Here is a 23213-nt window from a genome sequence, read left to right as displayed (position 1 = left end):
AAAACCTCTAAAATTATGACATTTTGCACAATATTTTTTTTTCCATCGCAAAGTAAAGTAAAAACACACACGCACACACATGCGGTGGTGGTCAGTACTGCAACTATCTCAATAGAAAAAAAGGTTCCCACAACATCTGCAAACCTTGCAATCTGGCAGTGATTAAATTTACAGAGCTACCAAAAATTTACACAGTGGCAAGGAAGTATTTGTGCTTAGCTCATATACATATGCAGGAGGCAGAACTTTATTGAAAGCTGTTAAAAATAATGACCACAAAACCCCTCTATGGAATACGCTCATGAAGGACTTGGATCAATCGCCTACAATCATAGCGATTAGGATTCGATTACTGGCTGAGTCGAACCCGGGAATATTCGCAGGCGGGAAACGTGGCGGACGTTGCGTTGAGCTTAAAAACTTCCTCAGAGTGTTTCCGTTTCCCCATATTCGATCATTCATTCCGTCAATGCTCCGTTTTCGTGTCAGCATCACCCAAGGCCGGTGTCCCAAGACAAGAATAAGGTTACAGGTGTTGAATATGCTACATCTGTACCCCAGCCGTATTCCTAATGAACGATAGGTCACGGCCAGTTCCTTATTTTAAGGGGGATTTATTTCAGTCTCCCATCCAAGATACATCATCTGTTGCTCAAATTCCGTGCATGCGCAGTGTTCGCTATTTCGTTGATTTCGTCCAGATGGCGAACACACGTCTGGTGCCATTAACTCGTATGTAGTCACTTTCGTGATCATCGGGAGAATGCACCAAGCGTGCTGGTGTGCTAACTGGAGATTTATGGTAGCGAAACTATCCTGGAGTACATTTTCGACAACTTTAATAGTCACAACATAAAGTAAAAACCACTTAAAATTGTACCTACTTGAGAAAATTATAATAACGTCATTTAATTCGTTCAACGGTGCTGCTATCACTAGGATTTCTGCCGTAACAATTGTATCGCTGGTTGCCACACGTCCTCTGGAATGCGTTGGAACCAGTTTCTAGCCTCGCGCAGGGCAAGAATTTATTGAAACTGTGGTCGATTTGTTTCTTTACTGAGATTCCGTAGGGCCACGCATAATTCGCGAAAAGATTCCGAGACTAGCTGAAAGTTAAAACACTGTAGCATCGCCTGTGTTTCGTGATTGGGTGAGTTTCTTTCAGGTACATGACGATTTTTAAAACACCAATCACAGTGATTCATTGCGGAACCGAATACGTCTTGAGTGACCCAGCCAAATAAGGCAGCTACTTCTCTCGCAGACGGCCACCAATCACAAGGAAGAAACCGCTGGTTGGCGTATACCTTGTTGCAGTCATACAGGCGTTCAGATTTATTCGAGAAAAATTCCTGCCCCTGGAGATTCTGTTTGGACGCGCTCTGGAATATGGGCCGCGAGTTAGGTTACGGTTGTATCCCAAAAAGGCAGGGCTGGGAACGCCCCACAACGCCGAAATACCACAACGCCGAAATATCACAACGCCGAAATACCACAACGCCGAACGTACAATAACGCCGAAAACCATAACGCCAAATGTCAAATTGACTACAACGCCGACAGCTAGAAAAATGCTGTGTACCACAACGCCGAATTACCACAACGCCTAAATACATTAACGCCGAAAAATGTCATTGCAGGACTGCCACAAAGGTTAGATTAGGTTAGGCTAGGTTAGGCTAGCCTAGGTTAGGTAAGGTTGTGGTATTTCGGCGTTAAGATACATTTAAGAAACACACACAAATGCATTCAGTTGTTTTTCATTTTGCTCTTGTGCCCCCACCCCCCCCCCCCTCACCAAAGCAACATTATTCAGCGTTACTGTATTTCGGCGTTGTGGTACACAGCAGTTTTCTAGCTGTCGGCGTTGCGGTCAATTTGGCATTCGGCGTTATGGTATTTGGCGGTATGGTATTCGGCGTTATTGTACATTTGGCGTTGTGTTATTTAGGCGTTGTGGTAATGACCCAGCAGGGCTTATTCGCTACCCTATCCAAACGTCTTAAAATACCTCTCTTAATGTCTCTAATGACCTCCCGTTGTCGATGCATCATCTCACAACATCCGGGCATCCTAGAGCAAAGAGGCCCTCTCCAACCACTTAAAACGAAAACAGCCTCGAACTAGTTTAGAACAAACCATAAGTTTTGAGTCCTCAGGACAGTACTTAAGGATTGGCCCTTCGCTCACCCATTTGTGTTCTGCCGTTTTTTTTTTGGTTCAAGTTTATTTTTAGTTCAATCATCTACTAGTGATGTTTTACTATATAATGATTAATAAGGGGAAACAAATATTATACAATTTAACGAGATCCTGTCTGGAAGTATTTATTCAATTATGCATTAATAGAGAACGAAGAAAAACATAAAGTATTTTTATCTTTGATTCCTACGTGAAATAAGGAGCTAACTCCTCATTCTTTGGCCTCCGCACGTACGATAGAAAACCTTGGAGTACAGGTTAGGTGTTGGTACATAACAAGTAGAGAGGACTGGAAAAAAAAAAAGGGGTGGGAGAGAGGGGGGGGGGGAATCACTCGAAAGGCAATTTTCTATTTCCACCCCGAGGCAAATCCAGCCCCAGCACACCTCCCCCCCCCCCCCCCATCCCTCCCATCTACACCTCGTGATTGCGGTCTCTTTTGCCGCCTCTGCGTTGCGCAATCGTCGCCGTGCGCGCAGGTGCTAGTTATTGCAACCGGCCGATAGGAGCGCCACCAGCGCCCGCCGGGTGTCGCAATGGCGGCGTTGGCGCGACCGGCAGAGAGTTATTTACATCGCCTTAGGATTAGAAAATATATATATACGTGGGGTCGTCGGTCACGTACGCAGCCAAAAAAAACAAACAATCGACTTTTCCCAAAGGTCAGCCCCGTGCGTCATGAATGCGTGAAACTATGTCATTCCAACGAATCGTGGGTCGCCGCCGGGGTAGAGAGGAGTTATGTTTTGACAAGGGAGCTGAAAGGTTGAGGGGGGAGGGTGAAATCCCCTCCTCTAAAGCCAGATTTTTTTCTTCAATAAAAAATAATGCAACATTAACCAGCTTAAAACATGTCCTAATTGTTGGCCATCGTTTTACAAAATGAGGGTAGTCGTGTTCTTTATACACGTACTAGGAGATAAAATGACAAAGCAGTGGTACGTAATAGATACAAGAATCTACTTTTCATAAGTGGCAATTTTTATCTAATAATTTTAGATTTTTTAAAAAGCATTTAAGGATCATCAGATAGCATAAAAATTGTATTTTCAACCAACATCGTTCTAAAAAAATTTTTCGAGGGAAGGCAACATTCAAACCCCTTCCCCCCCCCCCCAAAAAAAAACAGGTCAATCAAAAAAATATATATATATATTCTTATACAACATTTCGGCTCCCCTCTTCAATAATTCTTGGCCACGCCCATGTGCGAAGCAGATCTCAGACTGCCATCGCTAGCAGCGTGTATTTTTCGTGTAAACGGTTCAAGACTATAGCTGAGAGTTAAAATAAAATAAAAACTGTAGCATCGTCTGTGTTTCGTGTTTGGTCGACATTGTTTCAGGTGCACGTCTACTGTCGGTGCAAAAGCACACGTGTCTTAATTGCCTTCTCTTGCAGGTTGCAGACATTCCCCAGTTACAAGAAATAAACAGATGTCAACGGACGTACCACATCACAGTCTAATAGACGTTCAGATTTAATTTTTTCGCTAAAAATGCCTGCACAAATCATTTGTCATGAAATAATTTGTAATATAGGTACTACAAGAAGGATATTGTAACTTTGTGCAACACATGTTATGGTTATTTTTGCACACATGAAATACGTTTTTCGAGATGATACTGAGAATTTATTACAAAAATTTATATTTTATTTAATTTTTCATTCAAGCGTAATTTTTTAAACCTTAAAAAGGTAATCGAATATTGAATAAATTAAAATTATTTTGTTTTATTATGCTTTTTAATGTGTGTAGTTAATACTTGAAAGCGGTTCTGGGTACGGTTTACAAATAACTTTAACTATTGATGGTACTGAGACTACACAAAGCATTAATTCCCGGGTAGTGTTTTGGACCCAGCATTACTGCGAACTCTATTTTGATCAGTCGTAACGCAGGTTTTTTTTAATGCAAATGTGCAAATATCTGTAATTTTAGACAAATATTTATGTTCCATTTACAAAAAAATAAAGAAAAAAGTTATAGGGATGGTTTAAGGAGCCCGCCTCGTCAGGGGTGTATGTGCGTTAGTGAGGCGGGAAGATAAGAGCGACTCTCGCTGGTATTCCTAGCGTGGTGTCGCCTCTAAGCGCAAGGCTCTGAATTTGCGCGCAGTCTTCTCGTCGTCAAAGGATAACTGTGAAATTTCAGCGGTGACCGTAACATTATATGGCGGATAAATGAAGATAAAGGTGTAATGCAAGTCCCTTAAGTGCTTTCAAGTATCTATACCAGTTGTTTTACGCCTAAAAATTACTCTGTAAACATGCGTTTTAGCCATTTTACCTCTTCTAAAAATACAGTGTAAAAACTTAATCCAAAGTCAAAAGTACTTTTAAATGTTTTTCGTAAGCGGACCCCACTCGGATATCTTGAGTAGTTTTGAAATCGCGTTGTTTTTCCTGAAGCTCTGCGCACCGTGTGTGTGCCCGGGTACACAGTTCCAGCGTGTAATGGTACCCACTCCAAACTCACTTTCCAAATAATATCTTATTATATGTGGGTCTCTGTTAATCAGATGTCCAGATTAACGGAACAAATTTTTGATTAATATATTTCAAGTATTGGTTTGGCGATAACCACAAAAACGTTTCAGGTGTCTACAAGACCTAAGGGAAAGGGGGTTCATCAAGTCTACGTGTATTTTGGAGTGTGTGCGTGTGTACAGGAGTTAGAGCTATTTAAAAAAAATTGGTTGTCTGTAAAGTCGGTTTACGGACGATAGTTTAACGTGACGTCATAAAAAACATTGATGAAATGATTGCATACTTTTATGAATAAAATTGAATCATTTTTATTGAATCATCACTATTTTGTATGGATACAAAGAACGAGTGAAATGAAATGTACAATTTAATTGATAAATTTACTTATATTTGCTTTCATTAATTCAAATATGTTTATTACTTTAACGAAGATATTATTTTAACTATAACTTTTATACATGTTTGCTATTTAACTTCTTCCAATCTGTGTTATTCTGTTATTGATAGGACGATGATAGGAAAAGTAGGAAACGAATGGGAGTGTTTCAAGTTTAATGTGCCACGAAAAAGTCAAATCGATGGTTTTTCCCAATCGAGTGGAAGAGAGATAGATGCGGCGCAAGCGTACAATGAGCGTAACAGGACAATGTGCGTAACGGGACACTTTTTCGTGCGTGCAGCCGGCGTTCATCGATTTATTAGACGTTTTCACGTCAAAAAGCTGGAATGAGCAGCTCATGAGGACCTGGTTTGCGCAGGTGACCACCGTTGTCAAATTTGTTACGTTTGCGAGTGTGTGTCATGTTGAGAGAAGTAAGGGAGGGAGGGAGGGAGGGAGGCTGTTTACATTCCATATCCGGCCGATGAAAACAATTCGCACAAGAGTGGACAATGTGTGTTTCACCCGCCCCTTCTCCCACCCTTCGAAACTCGTCAAAAACCCCGCGTCTGACCGACAAAAAGCGAATTTGTCTTTGTTTTGTGTCCATTCTGTTCAGCACTACCTCTCTCTCCCTCTCTCTCTCTCTCTCTATCATGTCCTACTCACACACAGACACACATACACCGGTCTTAACACCTTCCCACCGTCGCCATTGTCAAAATATTTATTGTGTACGAAAATAGTTTCATTGCAGGGGAGGAAAAAAACCCACAATAATACGACATCCAAGGATGCAAAACTGGTGGTCCTAAATAAAACGCGTGATTTTTTTTTCTATGTTCATTTTTCGTCTCACCGTTGCCTCCATTGTGTGTTTACAACAAAGCGCTACCAAACGAAAACACAGCTGACAACGAAAATATTACCAAATACAAATCCCATAACGCTTTGTTATTCTGCAGTGTGTATTTTAAAATTTATAGCGGAGTTTCTGCTTGGTGGTATCGAGCTAATATCATTGAATACAAGTATATATATTGTTATATAGATATCCACATATTCAAAACTTATATGTTGGTTGCGTGTTAAAATGAAAACATAAGCTATATAGGAAATAAAGAGGCCATGTTGACGATAAAGTTTACAAAGATTTTGCATTTCAGACTGTCGGCAAGTAACAAGGCGAATCTTCGCAGGTATCTAGCAAACCTTGGTGCCGCCTGGCCGGGCAGCAAGATCCACACAATCCCAGGGGCGCTAAGGGCTACAATGGCTCGCGGATCATACGCATCTTCGCCTCTACGCGCCAAGCACGGAACTGACGTGCGGTCTTCACGCCGGTAGCGGCAGTGTTTCTAATGAAGAACTTGACACGATATGTAGCCTAATCGCGAAATAGAGGTCTACGTAGCTTTAGGAAATCTTAAGGTTTGGTATCGGATATGTGTGATTGAATATGTGTGAATGTGCGTGTATATACATATATATATATGATTAATTGTAAGAAAATGTATTAGTATGTATAAATTTTTAAATTTTTTGTGTCTTCTTTAGTTTTTTTACATAAATGTTTAGGTTTAGCGTTGGATAGATTTTAAAACAGCCTTTTTTTAATATACCTTAAAAATATATTATACTTTAGGTAGCTCATGTGTATCTTAATGTGCTAATTTTTTGTTATTTTTATATTTGTACTGATATGTTTATTCAGTTTTTATTTAAATGTATTTGTCACCATTTTTTGGTATTTCTAGGATATAGTATTTATCAAGTTTATTCTGCACGTACCTATTTAGTAAAGACGTATGTGGTTAAGTGTAAGGCAAGGCGGTACAACCTTAACTCCGCCGCTTGAAATAAGGCAATAAATAAGTTTTTCGAACCGCATGGTTTTATCCTCCTGAAGCTCTTGCACGGAGGGGTTTGTGGACATCACACGCGGACGGAAGTATCGCGCATATTGCCATCCGGGGCAGTAAGCGTGGGCGAGGCCAGAAACCGAAGTTTCTATAACTCGCTAGGTGCATAGTAATTCAGGTGCACCCCACACCGGTGAAGAATCATTTGAATCGACGGCGGGGGTGCGTGTCTTGTGGGATAGGTTTGGCACACGGGCCTGTGTGTGCGCTGGTAGGTTGTGTGATAAGTAGAGACCCGGAAAATTCGCGGGTTCATTTCGTATTATGCTAAAACTCAAATAATTATACCTTAGTGCTGCTTCTGTCATTGGTTCACTGTTAATCTGGAGGACTGAGGGCCAATTAGAGACCCTCACTCGTAGAAGTGTCGAATCACGGGCCACCCAGTCGAGACGACTCACAAGTCAGCAGCCAATGAACAGTTGGCATTTGCCCGAGTGTGTAGAGGATATTGGAGTCTATCCTTGAGGTCATTGAACCCGCGGATTTTCCGGGTCTCTAGTAATAAGTAGGGACCAGAAACATTCGCGGGTTCAATGACCTGTAGGATGAGTTCGATAGTTCTACGTACACTCGGTCAAATGCCACCCACTCATTGGCTGCTGTCTTGTGAAGGTGTCCCAACGTAGCAGCCTGTGATTCGATAAAGCTTTGGTCGGGTGTTTCTCATTGGCCCAGAGTCATCCAGGTGAGTTGTGAACCAATAGCAGAGGCGGCACTGAGGTATAACGATTTGTATTTTAGTCTATCGCGAAATGAATTCGCGAATTTTTCCGGTCTCTAGTAATAAGTAGAGTCCCGGAAATTTCGCGGATTCCTCTGGCCTCAGGATAGAATTCAAAGATATAGGTGTGCTCCACCCATGTTCACTTTTCCCATTGGTTGATTTCTTAGCGAGAACATTTTTATCCTTGTTATTTGGCACTACCTGATTCGCTTACTTCTCTCCTAGCTGGTCATCGTTGGCTCACGGTCGTAGAGGGGCGTGACCAGATAACTGCGGTCCAATCATGAACACAGTGCTACAGTGTGGAGTTTTGCATTCTAGCTTGCGACTAAATGAATGCGCGTAAATTCCGTGGCTCTAGTAATAAGGATCGCGGCGGCCGACACCAGAGGGGAAACGGGGGGGGAGGTTTCCAGAGTCACAGACCGCGGCTCAGTCTCCGGAGAGAACAGAGAACAGAGAACAGCTGTGCGCCGCCCAAGAACCGTCTCACCCTCCTCCCCTCCCCCCTCCTCCTCTTCCATAACCCTTCACTCCTCGCGCTCGCAACTCAGGTAGAGTTCCGGTCGGCGGGAGTGACACCCATACGGCCCACGCGATGGGGTGGGGCTTCTGCCCCCGAAACGGGCGGCACAAGGAAAAAGAAAAAAAGAAAAAAGAAGCGATGATGATGATGATGATGAGAGAGGGGGGGAGAGAAGACGTATGCGACAACACGCAACTCAACGCGCGCCGGCAGGCGACGCGGGAATGAAGCGGCGTTGCCAGTTGTAAAAATTAACCCGGTTAAAAAAATTAATTACATGTATGTATGTACGCAGAGTTTGTTTTGTACCTGCTGATGGACGATGTTCGCAGAGTTTGTTTTGTACCTGCTGATGGACGATGTTCGCAGTAGCTAATAATGTGTACGGATTAATAAATGTTCGCAGGCTTTCACGGCCATTGTCTGAAGTAGCTTGGCTTCTGGGTTTTAGCCGTGCGTCCTTGGCGAATAATTCACCGCCGTTTCGTTCGAAATTGCAGTCGCCATCATCATGGAGCAGTTACTTGCCTAGATGATGATGATGGCGACTGCAATGTCGACCGAGACGTCGGTGAATTATTCGCCAAGGATACAGCTACAGTATAACCCAGAAGCCAAGCTACTTCAATGTGTACGGATTATTACCCGGGAATTCGTGTTTTGCTTTGTGTTGTCCCAGTACCGCCAATAGTTGAATAGCCAATTTTCGTAAGAAACACGCAGTACCGTGTCGAAAAACGTATTATATTTAACCTTAGCCATGTGTTGTACAAATTTACAATACATTTCTTGTACTATTACAAAACTATTACTTGGCAACTGGTTTCCAAAAAATCACAGACATTTTGTCAACATTGGCCAACATTTAAGACGACTCACGAGTCAGCAGTCAATCAAATGGCGTTATTTTCCCGAATATAATGAGGACCGTGTAGTCCAACCTGAAGTTCATCGAAACCGCGAATTTTTCCCGTCCCTAGTAATAATTAAATTCACATTACGTAAAACACAAATTAAAAAAAAAAATCAACGACGTTTCATCTTGCCAGTTTTTTTTTTGCCCGAACATCAGTAGGTACTATAGTTCCTCTTAACAGAGAAGTAGTTTTTTTACCCTCTTTAATGCGATGTTATTCGCCTCGCGTTCGTCGCGTTCCCGTACCTGGTCTGCTTCCCAGGGCGAAGCACGCGACCGTTCGTGTCGCGTAACAAAGCTGTGCTTCGCGACTTGCGACGAGTTCGTAGCGCTTGTTGTTCAGTCATCACGTAAGTCCTACCGCGGGTGCGATAGTGCGTCAAGCTGACAGCGTAACAAATCCCGGTTGTAATTTTCCTGTTAACCTACGAGACATCGCTGTGTTCCAACAACTTAGCATTGCGCCTGTCGTTTTGAAAGTCATTTTCTAAGTGTAACATCTTAGCTCTCGGTATGCGACATCTGGAGGGAGTAAAGTAATTTCTTGAATGCGACAGAAGTCAAGGAACGGAGAAGTGTAACAGCCACGGTGCTGCCATCTGTGGCGGATGGCGCGAACCTAAGTCCACACAAACGGAATCTTTATAGTATTAATTGTTCGATGAATATTAACAAGAAGGGCAATATTTCAATGAAATTCCTTGTAGAAAAGCAGGTACAAAGACGGGGTTAAGTAAGTTTTAAGTTTTTTCGTTACATTATATAAGTAGTTTAAAAAATTTGGTATGCCAATAAAATGTTTCAGTATTCAATGTAGCTGTTCAAGCATTGTATTATAAGTGTATTTGCAACATGAGAACACATGAATTTGCTCGTTACCGAGGTTAGATGTTTAACACCACTGGCGAGTAACTGAAAACTCGTTCACTTTTTTCTTTCTTTTTTTCCTTTTTTTTTAATTTACTCGGGCTTTGCGAGCATTTTAAAAGACTGCGACCCACGACATGGAACAGCGATATTGCCACAAAGACCCGGAAATTTCGCAGATTATTTAATTTTTATTGTCACCAGCTAGACTGCAAAGATCTAAATGTACCTACATAAGCATTGATTTGGCGATTGGCCCACAATTTTTTTGGACACACTCCTCTACAACTTTTGAGTCAGTCGAGCACCAGCGAACACTTGATACCGAATCATGTAGACCCTCTCAAGTAGAAGTGAAGGTTATACAGTAGGAAATCAGCCAATGGGGAACCAAAAAAAAAACAGTTAATTTTACTCTGGCGCAAAATGAATACGCAAAATTTTTGGGCCTCTGAACACGAAGGAAGTCCCCGACCATGGCCTATGGCAAGAAACAGACCGGATAAACCCGCAGGTACAGTGACCTCTTGGACAGACTCCACAGGCCTATGAATAGAGACCCGAAAATTTCGCTGGTTCAGTGACCTCCAGGATAGACTCCAATATCCTCTACACACTCGGGCAAATGCCAACTGTTCATTGGCTGCTGACTTGTGAGACGTCTCGACTGGGTGGCCTGTGATTCTACACTTCTATGAGTGAGGGGTCTCTAATTGGCTCTCAGTCCTCCAGATTAACAGTGAACCAATGGCAGAAGCAGCACTAAGGTATAATTATTTGAATTTTAGCATAACACGAAATGAACCCGCGAATTTTTCAGGTCTCTACCTATGAATACTCGGATAGGAGTGACATGTTGATTGGCCGCTGATTTATGAACAGTCTTGAGTAAGTTGCATGTGAGTTTGCTACTTCTTTGGTCAAGGATCTCCCAATATCCCGGAATCGGTAGAGTGTACTGCCAAAAGCAAAAGCTGCTCCGAGGAAACTTACAAGTATTCTTAGGGGCAGGCATTTTTCGTGGGAAAAAAAAAATCTGAACGCCCATTAAGATTTTAATATGGTAAGCCTGCGCCAGTGATTTCTTCCTTGTAATTTGCGGCCGTTTGCGAGAGAAGCCACTGACTAGGTCGACCGGACCATTTACGACGCGTTTACTTCCACGCTGAACTATTTTTACAATTTGTGTGGTGTGCTGACAGTATAACATGTTCCTAAAAGGAATTTCTACCAATCACGAATCACCGCCCAATGCTACAGTTTGTCCGACAGCAGATGATTCAGTCTCGTTTCCTGTGAATTTTTTATCTTCATTTTATTATTATTATTATTTATTTTTGTGATTTTTCCATGACAAACAGTGCAAAACTGCAATGGCGTATGTCTAAATAAAACTGCATTAAATCAAAATTCCCCAATGCATGAACCATTTAACGAACGTAAAATATACCTACTGCTATGCGCCAATGTTCGTAAGCGCGGCAAGAAATATCCGGTACTGTTTCCGAAATCGTATTTCATACATGCAGAAATAACCACAGCAATGTTTTGTCAAAATGTCCAATATATTTCTTTTAGTATTACTAACTACTTTTTGGCGACTGTTTTCCAAAAAAATTCTTTTGTAAAAGTTGAAAAAAAATCGTTGTCGAACGCAAAAATTTCCATGACGTTTTCAAATACCCGTTTATAAACTACGTACGAGGCAAAAAAAAAAACGCACAGCAGAGCATGGACCAAACTTTAACTCATTGCGTTTCGGCTTGCGTTTCCACCTTCCATATTTGAAGAGAATTGTTTCGAGAAATTCTAAAGACACCTACATAGAAGGCCATTAATGTTCACTGTAAAAATTGTTTTGTACTTTTATAAGGAAAGTCCTCTCACTACATTGTTTTTTGCAACATTATGATCAAAGTTAAGTAATTAAATGAAATAAGGGAAAAATAAAGTTGTAAATATATTCACTCTATCCTCAACACCTAAGTGAATTTAGTATCATGAAATCAAGCATTTATTAAAATGAAGTGTTTTATCACGAAATCAAGCAATTATTATTCAAACGAAATGTCTATCACCTACATTCATGAGTATGGAGAATATAATTTCTTTGTAATAATAAAACACTCTTTTTAAGTGTAAATTCGTGTTTACAACTACACGGGAGAACAAGTTCACGTTTGATTAATATCGCACAGAAATCACGAAAAATCACGGTTAGTCAAAACCTGACGTCACTTGGTTAGCAGGAAGATAGCAGACACGTGTTTATGGTCGCATGCCATTATTGAAGACAATAAACAACCACCAAAATTAAAAAATAATAATAATAATTTTACTTTAATGTGGAATTTTCATAACTGGTAAAAAAGTTAAATAAGTTTCTTCAGTAAAAAATTTGTGACCAAAAGTAAATTTTTAATAACTAAGTTACTTTTAATGGGGAAAAAAGTGTCCCACTTCAAGGCCACTTCAATGCCATTGTCAAACTAACGCCTCCAAACAGACGCTTATGCAAAATAAGTGAACAGAGTTTATTATTAGAGACCGGAAGAATTCGCGATTTCAATGACCTGTAGGATCCTCTATGCACGCGGGAAAATTACATTTGCTCATTAGCTACTGACTCGTGTTACCTGTTAACTGGGACGCTAGTGATTCGATACTTCCTTTGTTAAAGGTTTTTCATTGGCCGAGTATCATTCAGATAAACTGTGGCCCAATCACTGATGCAGTAAAAGGGCAAACGTTTTTGGATTCTAGCCTATCACGAAATGAATACGCGAATTTTTCCGGTCTCTATTTATTATACAGTAATATAGTTGGCGTGCCTGTGAGTAAACTAAAGAGCTCCTGGCAAAGTTTATTTCCAGCGCGGAGTCGTTAATAGTTTAGGCAATTATCCCGTTGCACAGCGCACGCGCTCGTTTGCGCGAAATCAGATAGCACCCAAACGTTTTGTTTTCAATTACTTCGTGGTCACGGGCCATGAACGAATACATAACAGCAGAGGAAAAAAGCGGAAGAGGAAGGGGCTGTTAATGTTAAGTGTATGATAGCGTTCTCACAAGGACGTATGCCGGATTTTTTCTCTCTCTTTAGTTATAATTCTTATGGCACCGATTAAGTAAAGAGAATCTTATGGTTAGAGACCTGAAACATTCGCGGGTTCATTTCGTGTTATGCTAAAATACAAATAGTTATATCTTAGTGCTGCTTCTGTCATTGGTTCACTGTTAATCTGGAGGACTGAAAGCCAATTAGAGACCCCTCACTCATAGAAGTGTCGAATCACAGGCCACCCAGTCGAGACGACTCGCAGCCAATGAACAGTTGGCATTTTCCCGAGTGTGTAGAGGGTATTGGAGTATATCCTGGAGGTCATTGAACCAGCGAATTTTTCGGGTCTCTACTTATGGTGCGTTTTGAAAAAAGGTATTAAATACTTTTTTTTTTCTTTTCAAGTACCTATGCATATCAGTTTCAACTATACATGTAAGCTTTCTTGAACATCGGGGGCCGTACCAAGTGTATCGGTGTGCCAAATGAATTTAATATTCACAAAAAAAAATTTACCGAGACTTTAAAATTACGCTGTAATCAGGAGCGTAGGCAGAATTGTATTTCGGGCGTCGTTAAAGAAGGGGGGGGGGGGGGAGGGGAGGGTGAGAACTAATTTGCAAGCTGTTTCCTTTTGTTAGTGGTAATGATATATTTTTAGGATTTTTGGGGTTAGGAAATACATAACCCCCCCCCCCCCAAATCCATTCTAGGCATACGCCACTGATTGTAATACTGAGACACTTAATTAATAGTTCATAATTCTTCACATACCTACTGATAACTTTTCGGCTTAGCTAAGCGCTTAAAATGCAAGGCATCGTAATTCGAAATTCCCGGGTTCAAATTCCGTTATCGAACATTACATATGTTTTAAAAAGTTCGGGGTGGTACTTAAAATGTCATTTATTTTATTTACCTATACTTAATATGGCCGCTTGGATTGGCTGTCAGTCGTCAGAGCTTTGAGTGTCAAAGCGCCAGTTACAAACCACTCAACATTCATTAAATATGTCTAATTACAAAAAAAAGCGTTAAGAGCCTTTACAACAAGGTAAGAGAAAACAAAGTATTTGACTCGTCAGTGTTTCATGTGAAATACCGTGTTATTTGAAGAATGTCTTTAGAACCATACAATTTTCGCACCGTGGGCTAGCAATTAAATAATTTTTATTTTGATGGATTTGACGTTAAATTAATAAAAAATCGCAATATGAAATACTAAAAGAACATTAGAACTATTTTGTATTGAACTATCTGGACATTATATATTTGTTTAGTATAGCAACGTAGCTTAAAAAAGTACCACTAAAAAGAGTTTTTTTTTTTGTGTGGGTAACCAGAAAATAAAATTAAAGACTTTTAATCCTAATGTTTTGTAGAAATCATTCTTAATGTTACTGATTTTTCTGGGTGGTGAGGTGGAGGGGGAGGAAATTCAACTGATTGTTGGACTCCAATTCAATTTTTTTTTTTTAAATTTTTACCAATTTTGCAACCGCTAACAAAATTGTCTCTTTCTGGAAATGGAAACTTGTATCTCCCTTACTCAGGTTCTGTATTAGGCCTACAGAAAGTCTATAGACTCGCCTGAAAACAGCTACGTCATGTCAAAAATATTTATTCCAACCAAAATGGTACGGAGAAGGTAGAAAGTGTTTTGACCCAAAAGATTTTCGCAATAATTCTTGGTTTATATCCTATCCGTAGTTAGGGCTCAGGCGTCTAGATTGTATGTATATATATTACAATTTTTATTGTGTAATTGGGGAAAAAAAACATACCATTTCTGTAGCAAAAATTGTAAGAAATAATAATAGGACTAAAAATTTTTTGTAAAAAAAAAAATACACTTTGTGTATTTATACACCTTAAGTAAATGGGTGTAAGTCATGAAGTTCGTTACTAGGTGTAAAAAAAAATCATCATCATGAAATGAAACATTAATTTTTTGCATAATTTCACATTTGACGTTCTAGTAACAGAATTCCAACACATAGTGGGGGGGGGGAATGTTTTAATTCTGAGCCACTGGCTTAGCAAAGATTGTTTGTGTTAAGATACACATGAATGTGTGAACGAAAAAATAAAAAATTAGTATTGCCTCCGAAAAGTTGTGCAAAATTACATTTGTGTTTCGACGGAGTAGTGTGTGAGTAGCAGGGTCCCAAACCACACGGCTGTGTTCTCGACAACGACTACCAAAAAACAGAAGCATTGTGAACACGCGCAATGTCTAGCAAAGCGTTCCATGCAGTGGCTTCGTCGCCACGTAGCAAACGAAAGACGGCTCATTACGCCTTAGTCGCAAAAGGGGTGTTCTTTGCGCGGGTAGGGAGAAAGTGGAGATTGGTGGGGGAATAAAAAACAAGGGTGAACTTAATCCCATTCGCCCCCAACTGCCCCTTTCCCAAAGGGTGTCGTGAGTCGGGTGTTGCTGTTCTTTGCTGACAACGGTAACGACCAGGCCAATTTTTATCGCATTAAAGGACAATAATATTAAACCTGTAGAAGAAGGGAGAGGGGGTTGTAATATACGGAAGTCAGGAACTAATTCATGCTCCAATTTCCCCCCTTCCTTTTCCCAAACTAATGGGGGGGAATCAAGACTGCCGCTTATTGGCTGGAAGTATTGATACTCGAGCAAGTATTCCCACCTCAACATGTGGGCCGCCAGAGGTGAAGAATTCACTTCGTTCGGTTGTGCGGATAAGTTTCAGATCCAACCTCGATCACGGCGTTGGAATTTAGTTTTTTTTATTATGTTCTTTTTAAAATATTCCAGAGTTTTTTTTTTAATGAATAAACACTTACCGAATATGACCGTAGCAGCCAAGCTGTAATAAGTAGCCAGCAGCCACGGAAAGACAAGGCTGAACTTACAGCGAGTGACACAATAAAATAATCTTTTGTAAAGGAAATATTACATATTCATGTAAAATTACAGATATTTGTATATTTTCATGACAACTAGTGTTCGCAGTTATACTGGGTTCTGATTCTTACCCGGAAAATTTAATCTTTGTACCTCCAACAGTTGGTAAGATTTCCTCTATAAACTGCTCACATTAATAAGCATCATAAATCAAAAATGGGAAGATTATTGAATATTCGATTTTCTTTTACATGGTTTAAAAAAAATCATGCATCAAATAAAAATGAAATTTCGGGCCAATTTTTCGTAAGGAATACGCAGTATTATCTCGAAAAACGTATTTCAAATATACAAAAAATTAAAAAAATTCCTAACCATGTGTTGTAAATAGTGATATTAGATTTCTTGTAGTATTACTAGAGACCTGCAAAATTCGCGGACTCATTGACCTCTAGGATAGACTCCACAGTCCTTTAAATACTCGCGGAAATGACGCCTGTTCATTGGCTACTGACGCGTGAGACGTTTCAACTAGGCTGTCCGTAATTCGGCACTTTCTTGGTTTAGTGTTTCACATTGGCTCACAGTTCCCCGGGTAAAATGTGGGCCAATCGCAGAAGCGGTACGAAGGTATAGTTGTTTTGAATCTAGCCTATCGCGAAATGAATCCGCGAATTTTGCATGTCTCTAAGTATTACTAGAGACCGGAAAAATTCGCGATTTCAATTACCTGTAGGATATACCCCATGATCCTCAATGCACGCGGGAAAATTACATTTGCTCATTGGCTACTGGCTCGTTGACACCTGTTAACTGTGGGACGCTAGTGATTCGATACTTCTTTTTGTTAAAGGTTTTTTTTTCATTGGCCCTAGTATCATTCAGATAAACTGTGGCCTAATCACTGATGCATAGGGGCATGCGTTTTTCGCGAAATAATCTGCTCGCTCGTTAAACTGCAACAAGGTATGCCATTGTTCCCTTGTGATTGGCGGTCGTCTGCGAGAGAAGCCATCGCCCTGTCTGGCCGGGCCATTCAGACGAGTTTGCTTCCACACTGGGTGGCTGTGATTGGTGCGCCGACAGTAGACATGCACCTGGAATAAACCCAGCCAACCACGATACACATAAAATGCTATAGAGTTTTAGCACACAGCTGGTTGGAAAATCTTTTCGCGAAAATCACATGGCCCTACTGATGCAGTATAAAGGCAAACGTTTTTTGGATTCTAGACTTATCGCGAAATGAATCCGCGAATTTTTCCGGTCTCTAAGTATTACGAACGACACGATAAAGGACTTCTCCACTGCAGCCAACTTCTTCCGTCTGGTCGCGGACAGGGGTTGGCGCCACAGCGAACAGGCGGCGGCTACGCCCTCTGTCATTCCATTAGCGTTCCGACCGCGGCCCTTGATGAGAACCGTTAATTTAGCTTAGTCACCCTTTCTCTCTCTCATCCCCCCCACCCCTACCATTTTACAATTCTCGATCTTCCCCCTCCCCCTTTTCAACGCAACAAAAATTCCTTTCATCTCTGGACGCCCTCTGTAGCGCCGCGCCTGATAGCCCATGTGTTGTGACGCCGCAAACAGCGACGGAAACTCCTTGCGTCGCAGTCATGCGTTGTTCGCTTCTTTTCGACGTGACAACGTCTTATCGTAGAGACCTGAAAAATTCGCGGGTTCATTTTCGTGCAATGCTAAAATTCAAATAATTATAACCTTAGTGCTGCTTCTGTCATTGGTCCACTGTTAATCTGGAGGACTGAGGACCAATTAGAGACCCCCACTCATAGAAGTGTCGAATCACAGGCGCCACCCAGTCAAGAAGACTCACAAGTCAGCAGCCAATGAACAGTTGGCATTTTCCCGAGTGTGTAGAGGATATTGAAGTCCATCCTGGAGGTCATTGAACCCGCGAATTTTTCCGGTCTCTATGTTTTAAATCGCTGAACGCCGGCTGCACGCACGAAAAATTGCCACGTTCCGCCTGAGCCGAGCGTGCAAGAACCGGCCAAACCACCGTGCGAGAAAATCTTCTATAATATCAAACAGGTTAGGTAAGGTGGGCTTTTAAACTAATTGTTCGTAATAATATTTAAACAAATTATTTAATTAAATCTGCAAAAACGGTAAATAATATTTGAAAATTAAAAAGTATGTAATTTTTCATCAATGTTTTCATATGACGTTATCACGTAAAATTATCGTCCGTAAACCGAATTTACAGACAACCCCCCTCCCCCTTTTTTTAAAGTGAAAACTTCTATAGGAAGGTTTGGATAGGGAGTAAATTCATGTAAGTCGTCATCGACATGGTCACGTGAGGTGTTGATTTTTTTTATATTTCAAGGATAAAACTTAAGTTTTTCTATTTTTAAAGATACAAGTTTTTAATTTTATCTTTATTTTCCAAGGAAATTTTAACGTTATTGTGTGGTACATATTGCGAGTATTGGATATTTTTTAGTTGGTAGTTAAGTTAGGTTATGTTTTTTTTTTATTTTGTTTATTTATTTACGATGTGAATTTCTTCAAACGTCAGGTTATTGATTTATTAGAGATAATGTTGATTATTTGTAGATTAAAGTTAATTATTTTTTATTCTTTCAATGAAAAAACTTAATTTCTTCAAGTTTTAAAGTTATTATTGGTAGGAGCAAAACTGTTATGGGTCACCGACATGCTAGTGGTATAATACCAAAAACATTTTCTTGCGTACATTTGGTGTAGAAATGATTTCATATTACACATTTAAAAAAAAATGTTTAAGTTTTCACTTCTGTCGACAGTCCCCATGACTGACTTTTAGTTGTTTTTTTAATTATTGTTATTTCAAACCCACGCCAGAGGCGTGTTACGCATTGCCTGCGTGCGTGCGTGTGCTCGCCTGTTTCGACCAAAACAACACGCACCTTAAAAAAAAAAATTGGTTGTCTGTAGAGTCGGTTTACGGACGATAGTGTAACGTGATAACTTCATAACAAAACACTGATGAAATGATTGCATACTTTTATGAATAAAATTGAATATTTTTTTTATTGAATTATCACTAGTTTGTATGGATACAAAGAAGTCAAATGAAATCTACAATTTAATTGGTAAATTTAAATTTACTTTTATTTGCACTCATTAATTCAAATATGTTTATTTCTTTAACGAAGAGATTATTTTAACTATAACTTTTATACATGTTTGCTATATAACTTCTTCCAATCTGTGTTATTCTGTTAAGGATAGGACGATGATAGGAAAAGTAGGAAACGAATGGGAGTGTTTCAAGTTTAATGTGCCACGAAAAAGTCAAATCGATGGTTTTTCCCAATCGAGTGGAAGAGAGATAGATGCGGCGCAAGCGTACAATGAGCGTAACGGGACAATGAGCGTAACGGGAAAATGAGCGTAACGGGACAATGAGTCATCCTTTTTCGTGCGTGCAGCAGGCGTTCTTCGATTTATTATACGTTGTCACGTCAAAAAATAGTTACTCCCCGTCGCGACCTTCCCTTAGCGCTGCTGGCCGGAGCTCCCAGCTTGTGTGTGGCAGGTTGCGGGTTGTATCCCGGGTTTTAACCCGGGTAGAATCTGAACCCAATTACTGCGAACACTATTTTGCAGTGATAAAGTTGTTTTCATTTAAATGTAAAAATTTACAAATATCTGTAATTTTACATAACCATCTCAGTTCCATTAAAAAAAAAAATACAATGTACCTACCTATTAATAGAGACCGGAAAAATTCGCGAATTCATTTCGCGATAAGCTAAAATACAAATAGTTATACCTCAGTGCTGCCTCTGCTATTGGCTCACAACTCACCTGGATGACTCTGGGCCAATGAGAAACACCCAACCATAGCTTTATCGAATCACAGGCTGCTACGTTGTAATTTATCAAAACACAGCAGCCAATGAGTGGGTGACATTCGACCGAGTGTACGTAGAACTATGGAGTTCATCCTACAGGTCATTGAACCCGCGAATTTTTCCTGTCTTTACCTGTTAAATGAATCCGCGAAATAAGCGCGTTTCTAGATGTGTGCTTCACACAAAACATTTAACTTTTAGACAGCAACATTTTCAATTGACAAATAATTAATAGATAACGCAGCGCTCGTAATAATAAACAGAACCATCAAAGTGATAAATGTCTTTTACGCCATGGTTGTTCAAACACAGATACTTGGCTAATGAATCATAAGCATTTTTAAAGTTGCTATTATTTCTTAACTTTATCATGGGCATAGCATAGGATAGGTACGCATGCACATTGCACATGAACCTGTTAAATTTCCGTTGAATGATGCGAGTCCATTAATCCATATAATCAGGAACTGGAAAAATTCGCAGTTTCGATGACCTTCAGGATAGACTACACAGTATGCCGTAAATTTGAAGTCTACAAAATTCACGCCAGTCCCTCGGAAATTGAAGAATGCCAGAATCTCCTAGTTATCCTTAGCCAGTGAACAGTCCTCTGTGGAATATTGTGAATATATACTCCAGCACCGATCAGGACAACTTATGTCTTAAATCAATTTAATTAATTAATGTTAAATTTATTTTGGGTGAAAATAGGACTGTTAAATTTTTGTAAAATGTATCAGACAGTTTTAAATGATATTTACTAACGGCCCGGGCCCTCCTTATTCTGTAAAGGGTGATTTTGTAATTTCAATGAGTATCCAAAGAAAAAATAACAAATCTTAATTAACAATAAAACAGGTAGAAGATAAGCAAATCAGATTATGTTTTTCACTTCGAATACGATCAACCTCCCTACTTCCTATTGTGAGAACTAATTAAATTGTAAATGTTTCTCCCTTGTGTCATCTGATTGTTCAGTTGTTACTGTGTAGCCCACATAAGGCAGCTTCCAGAACTTTTATAAAAATAATACAGGTTTTCTTTAACTACACAAGGACAGTAACAAAAGTCCTCTGCAAACTCGGGCAAATAACGCCAGTTCATTGGCTAGTGACTCATGCAGACGTCTAAGTTTGTCTGCCTGAGATTCGATACTTTTTTTGGATGAGGGTTTCTCATTGGTCCAGAGTCGTCCAGATGAGCACTGAGTTAAATAGCAAAAGCAGATTAAAGGTGTGGGTGTTTGAATTTTAGCCTATCGCGAAATGATTCCGGTATCTACATATAGCTAATAATTATGGGCAGGCATTTTTCGCGAAAAAAATTTCTGAACGCCTAATAGACTGCAAAAATGTGTACCCGCGCCAGCGGTTTCTTACTTGTGATTGGCGGCCGTTTGCGAGAGAAGTCGTTGCCATATTTGACCGAGCCACTCAGGACGCGTTTGCATGCGCACTGAATTACTGTGATTGGTTAGGAAACGATCGAAATAAATCGGAAAGAAACTACGCAATCACGAAACACAGATGATGCTACAATGTTTTTAACTTTCAACTGGTCTCGGAATCTTTTCCTCGAAATATGCATGCCCCTACTAAGAATAAATACCTACTCGATATTAATTACGACTTCGTTGGCCAATATCGAATGCGAGGATTTCAGAGGAACGTGTTGATTCCCATACGTGTGTTTGTTCTCGTAACCAACCACGCTGCACGTGTCTCGCTATAGCGCGTCCTTCAAGTAATCTCTCAATCGCTTGTTCGCTCTGTGTGTGACAACTTGTAGGCAACTCACGCCCATGTGGGCAGCTACCGGCAGGCCAAAAGTAGGTCGAGCAAAGGTGAAAGCAAAGTTCACAATGTGGCCATTGCTTCATTATCGTGGCCACAACGTGCGAGCCGAAACTGATCAGCGATTCCGGCGTCGATAAAGATTTATTTGCGGTGGAAAAACACGCCTTCACGAATTTTACCTGTCTTTTTTTAATATATATATATATATATATATATATATGTGTGTGTGTGTGTGTGTGTGTGTGTGTATATAACTTTGCTCGATATAGCTGTACGTGTTTTATCCCTAGGGGCAGGAAATTTTCGCGAAAAAATCTGAACGCCTACTAGACTGCAACAAGGTATACCCACAACAGCGGTTTCTTCCTTGTGATTGGCGGCCGTCTGCGAGAGAAGTCGTTGCCTTGTTTGCACGAGCCACTAAGGACGAGTTTGCTTCCACACTGAATTAGTGTGATTGGTTGTTGTAACAATCGACATGCACCTCAAAGTAACTCACCCAATCACGAAACACATACGATGCTACAGTGTTTTAACTTTCAGCTAGTCTCCGGATCTTTTCGCGAAATTTTCATGGCCCTATTTATCCCTCAGTTAGACAATGTGCTCGACATTTTCGTTCAACTAAAAGCCATCATATTAATCATGTTGATCACGGAAAAAAAAAGTTAAAAACCGTGTTGGATACACAGAGATAGCAAAGACAATAAAAGCTTTTGTGAAGTTTTTCTGCGTGTAAAATTTTTCAAATGGTTGAAACCATAATGTTATTTCTTTGTTTTGTAATTTTTTTTAAATTTATTTATTTATTTACCTAATTGAGTTCACAGGAACATTTTTTTTGCAGCAATTGAAAAAGTTATTAGTATTTCATTTAATAATGTGCTTAAACTCAACGACAAATATTAGTTTTCCATAATAAATTATAAAAATGTGTTTAATTCAATAATTTATCAGTGACTTTCACCTCCTGTTACCTTTTTTATCACACCATAAGTTTTAAAAACGAATGTGTATGCCCTGTCTTCTTGCCTTAGTCACGTCATTTCTAAATGCCATCTTACTTATCTTGTGCCTTTACTACTCTCTTCAATCTCGCCATCTGGGGCCATATCTGTACGGCCGCATAGCCAAAGTTGTGGTGCTACAATTTTTTACACGTTTATAACATTCTTTGATTAAGGTGAAATATTGTAAGACCATAATAAAGCTATACCAGCACACATATTATCACTCCAGTATTTTTTCTCGACCGTTTGACATTGTGGTTTCTAATCAGTCATCTGCTTCAAAGACATGATCCAAATTTGTTGTGACGTTCCATTTATCAAATTCAAAAATTTAATTCTACTAAGTAGCGACCAGAAAAATTCGCGAATTCATTTCACGATAGGCTAAAATACAAATAGTTATACCTCAATGCAGCCTCTGTTATTGGCTCACAACTCACCTAGATGACTCTGGGCCAATGAGAAACACCCAACCAAAGCTGTATCGAATCACAGGCTGCTACGTTGGGACGTCTCACAAGACAGCAGCCAATGAGTGGGTCACATTTGACCGAGTGTACGTAGAACTATGGAG

The 23213-nt window shown here is 40.0% G+C and overlaps 1 protein-coding gene across 1 annotated transcript in view; it reads right to left on the bottom strand.

Moving 5' to 3' along the window:
* The window catches only part of LOC134539643 (homeotic protein distal-less), a 232896-nt gene that overhangs the window by 163186 nt on the left and 46497 nt on the right, over positions 1-23213 (bottom strand). The window lies entirely within an intron of this gene.

The sequence above is a fragment of the Bacillus rossius genome, chromosome 15 (assembly GCF_032445375.1).
Source record: "Bacillus rossius redtenbacheri isolate Brsri chromosome 15, Brsri_v3, whole genome shotgun sequence".
NCBI lineage: Eukaryota > Metazoa > Arthropoda > Insecta > Phasmatodea > Bacillidae > Bacillus > Bacillus rossius.
The sequence above is the reverse complement of the archived record's forward strand: the minus strand, read 5'-3'. Positions and strand labels throughout refer to the sequence as shown.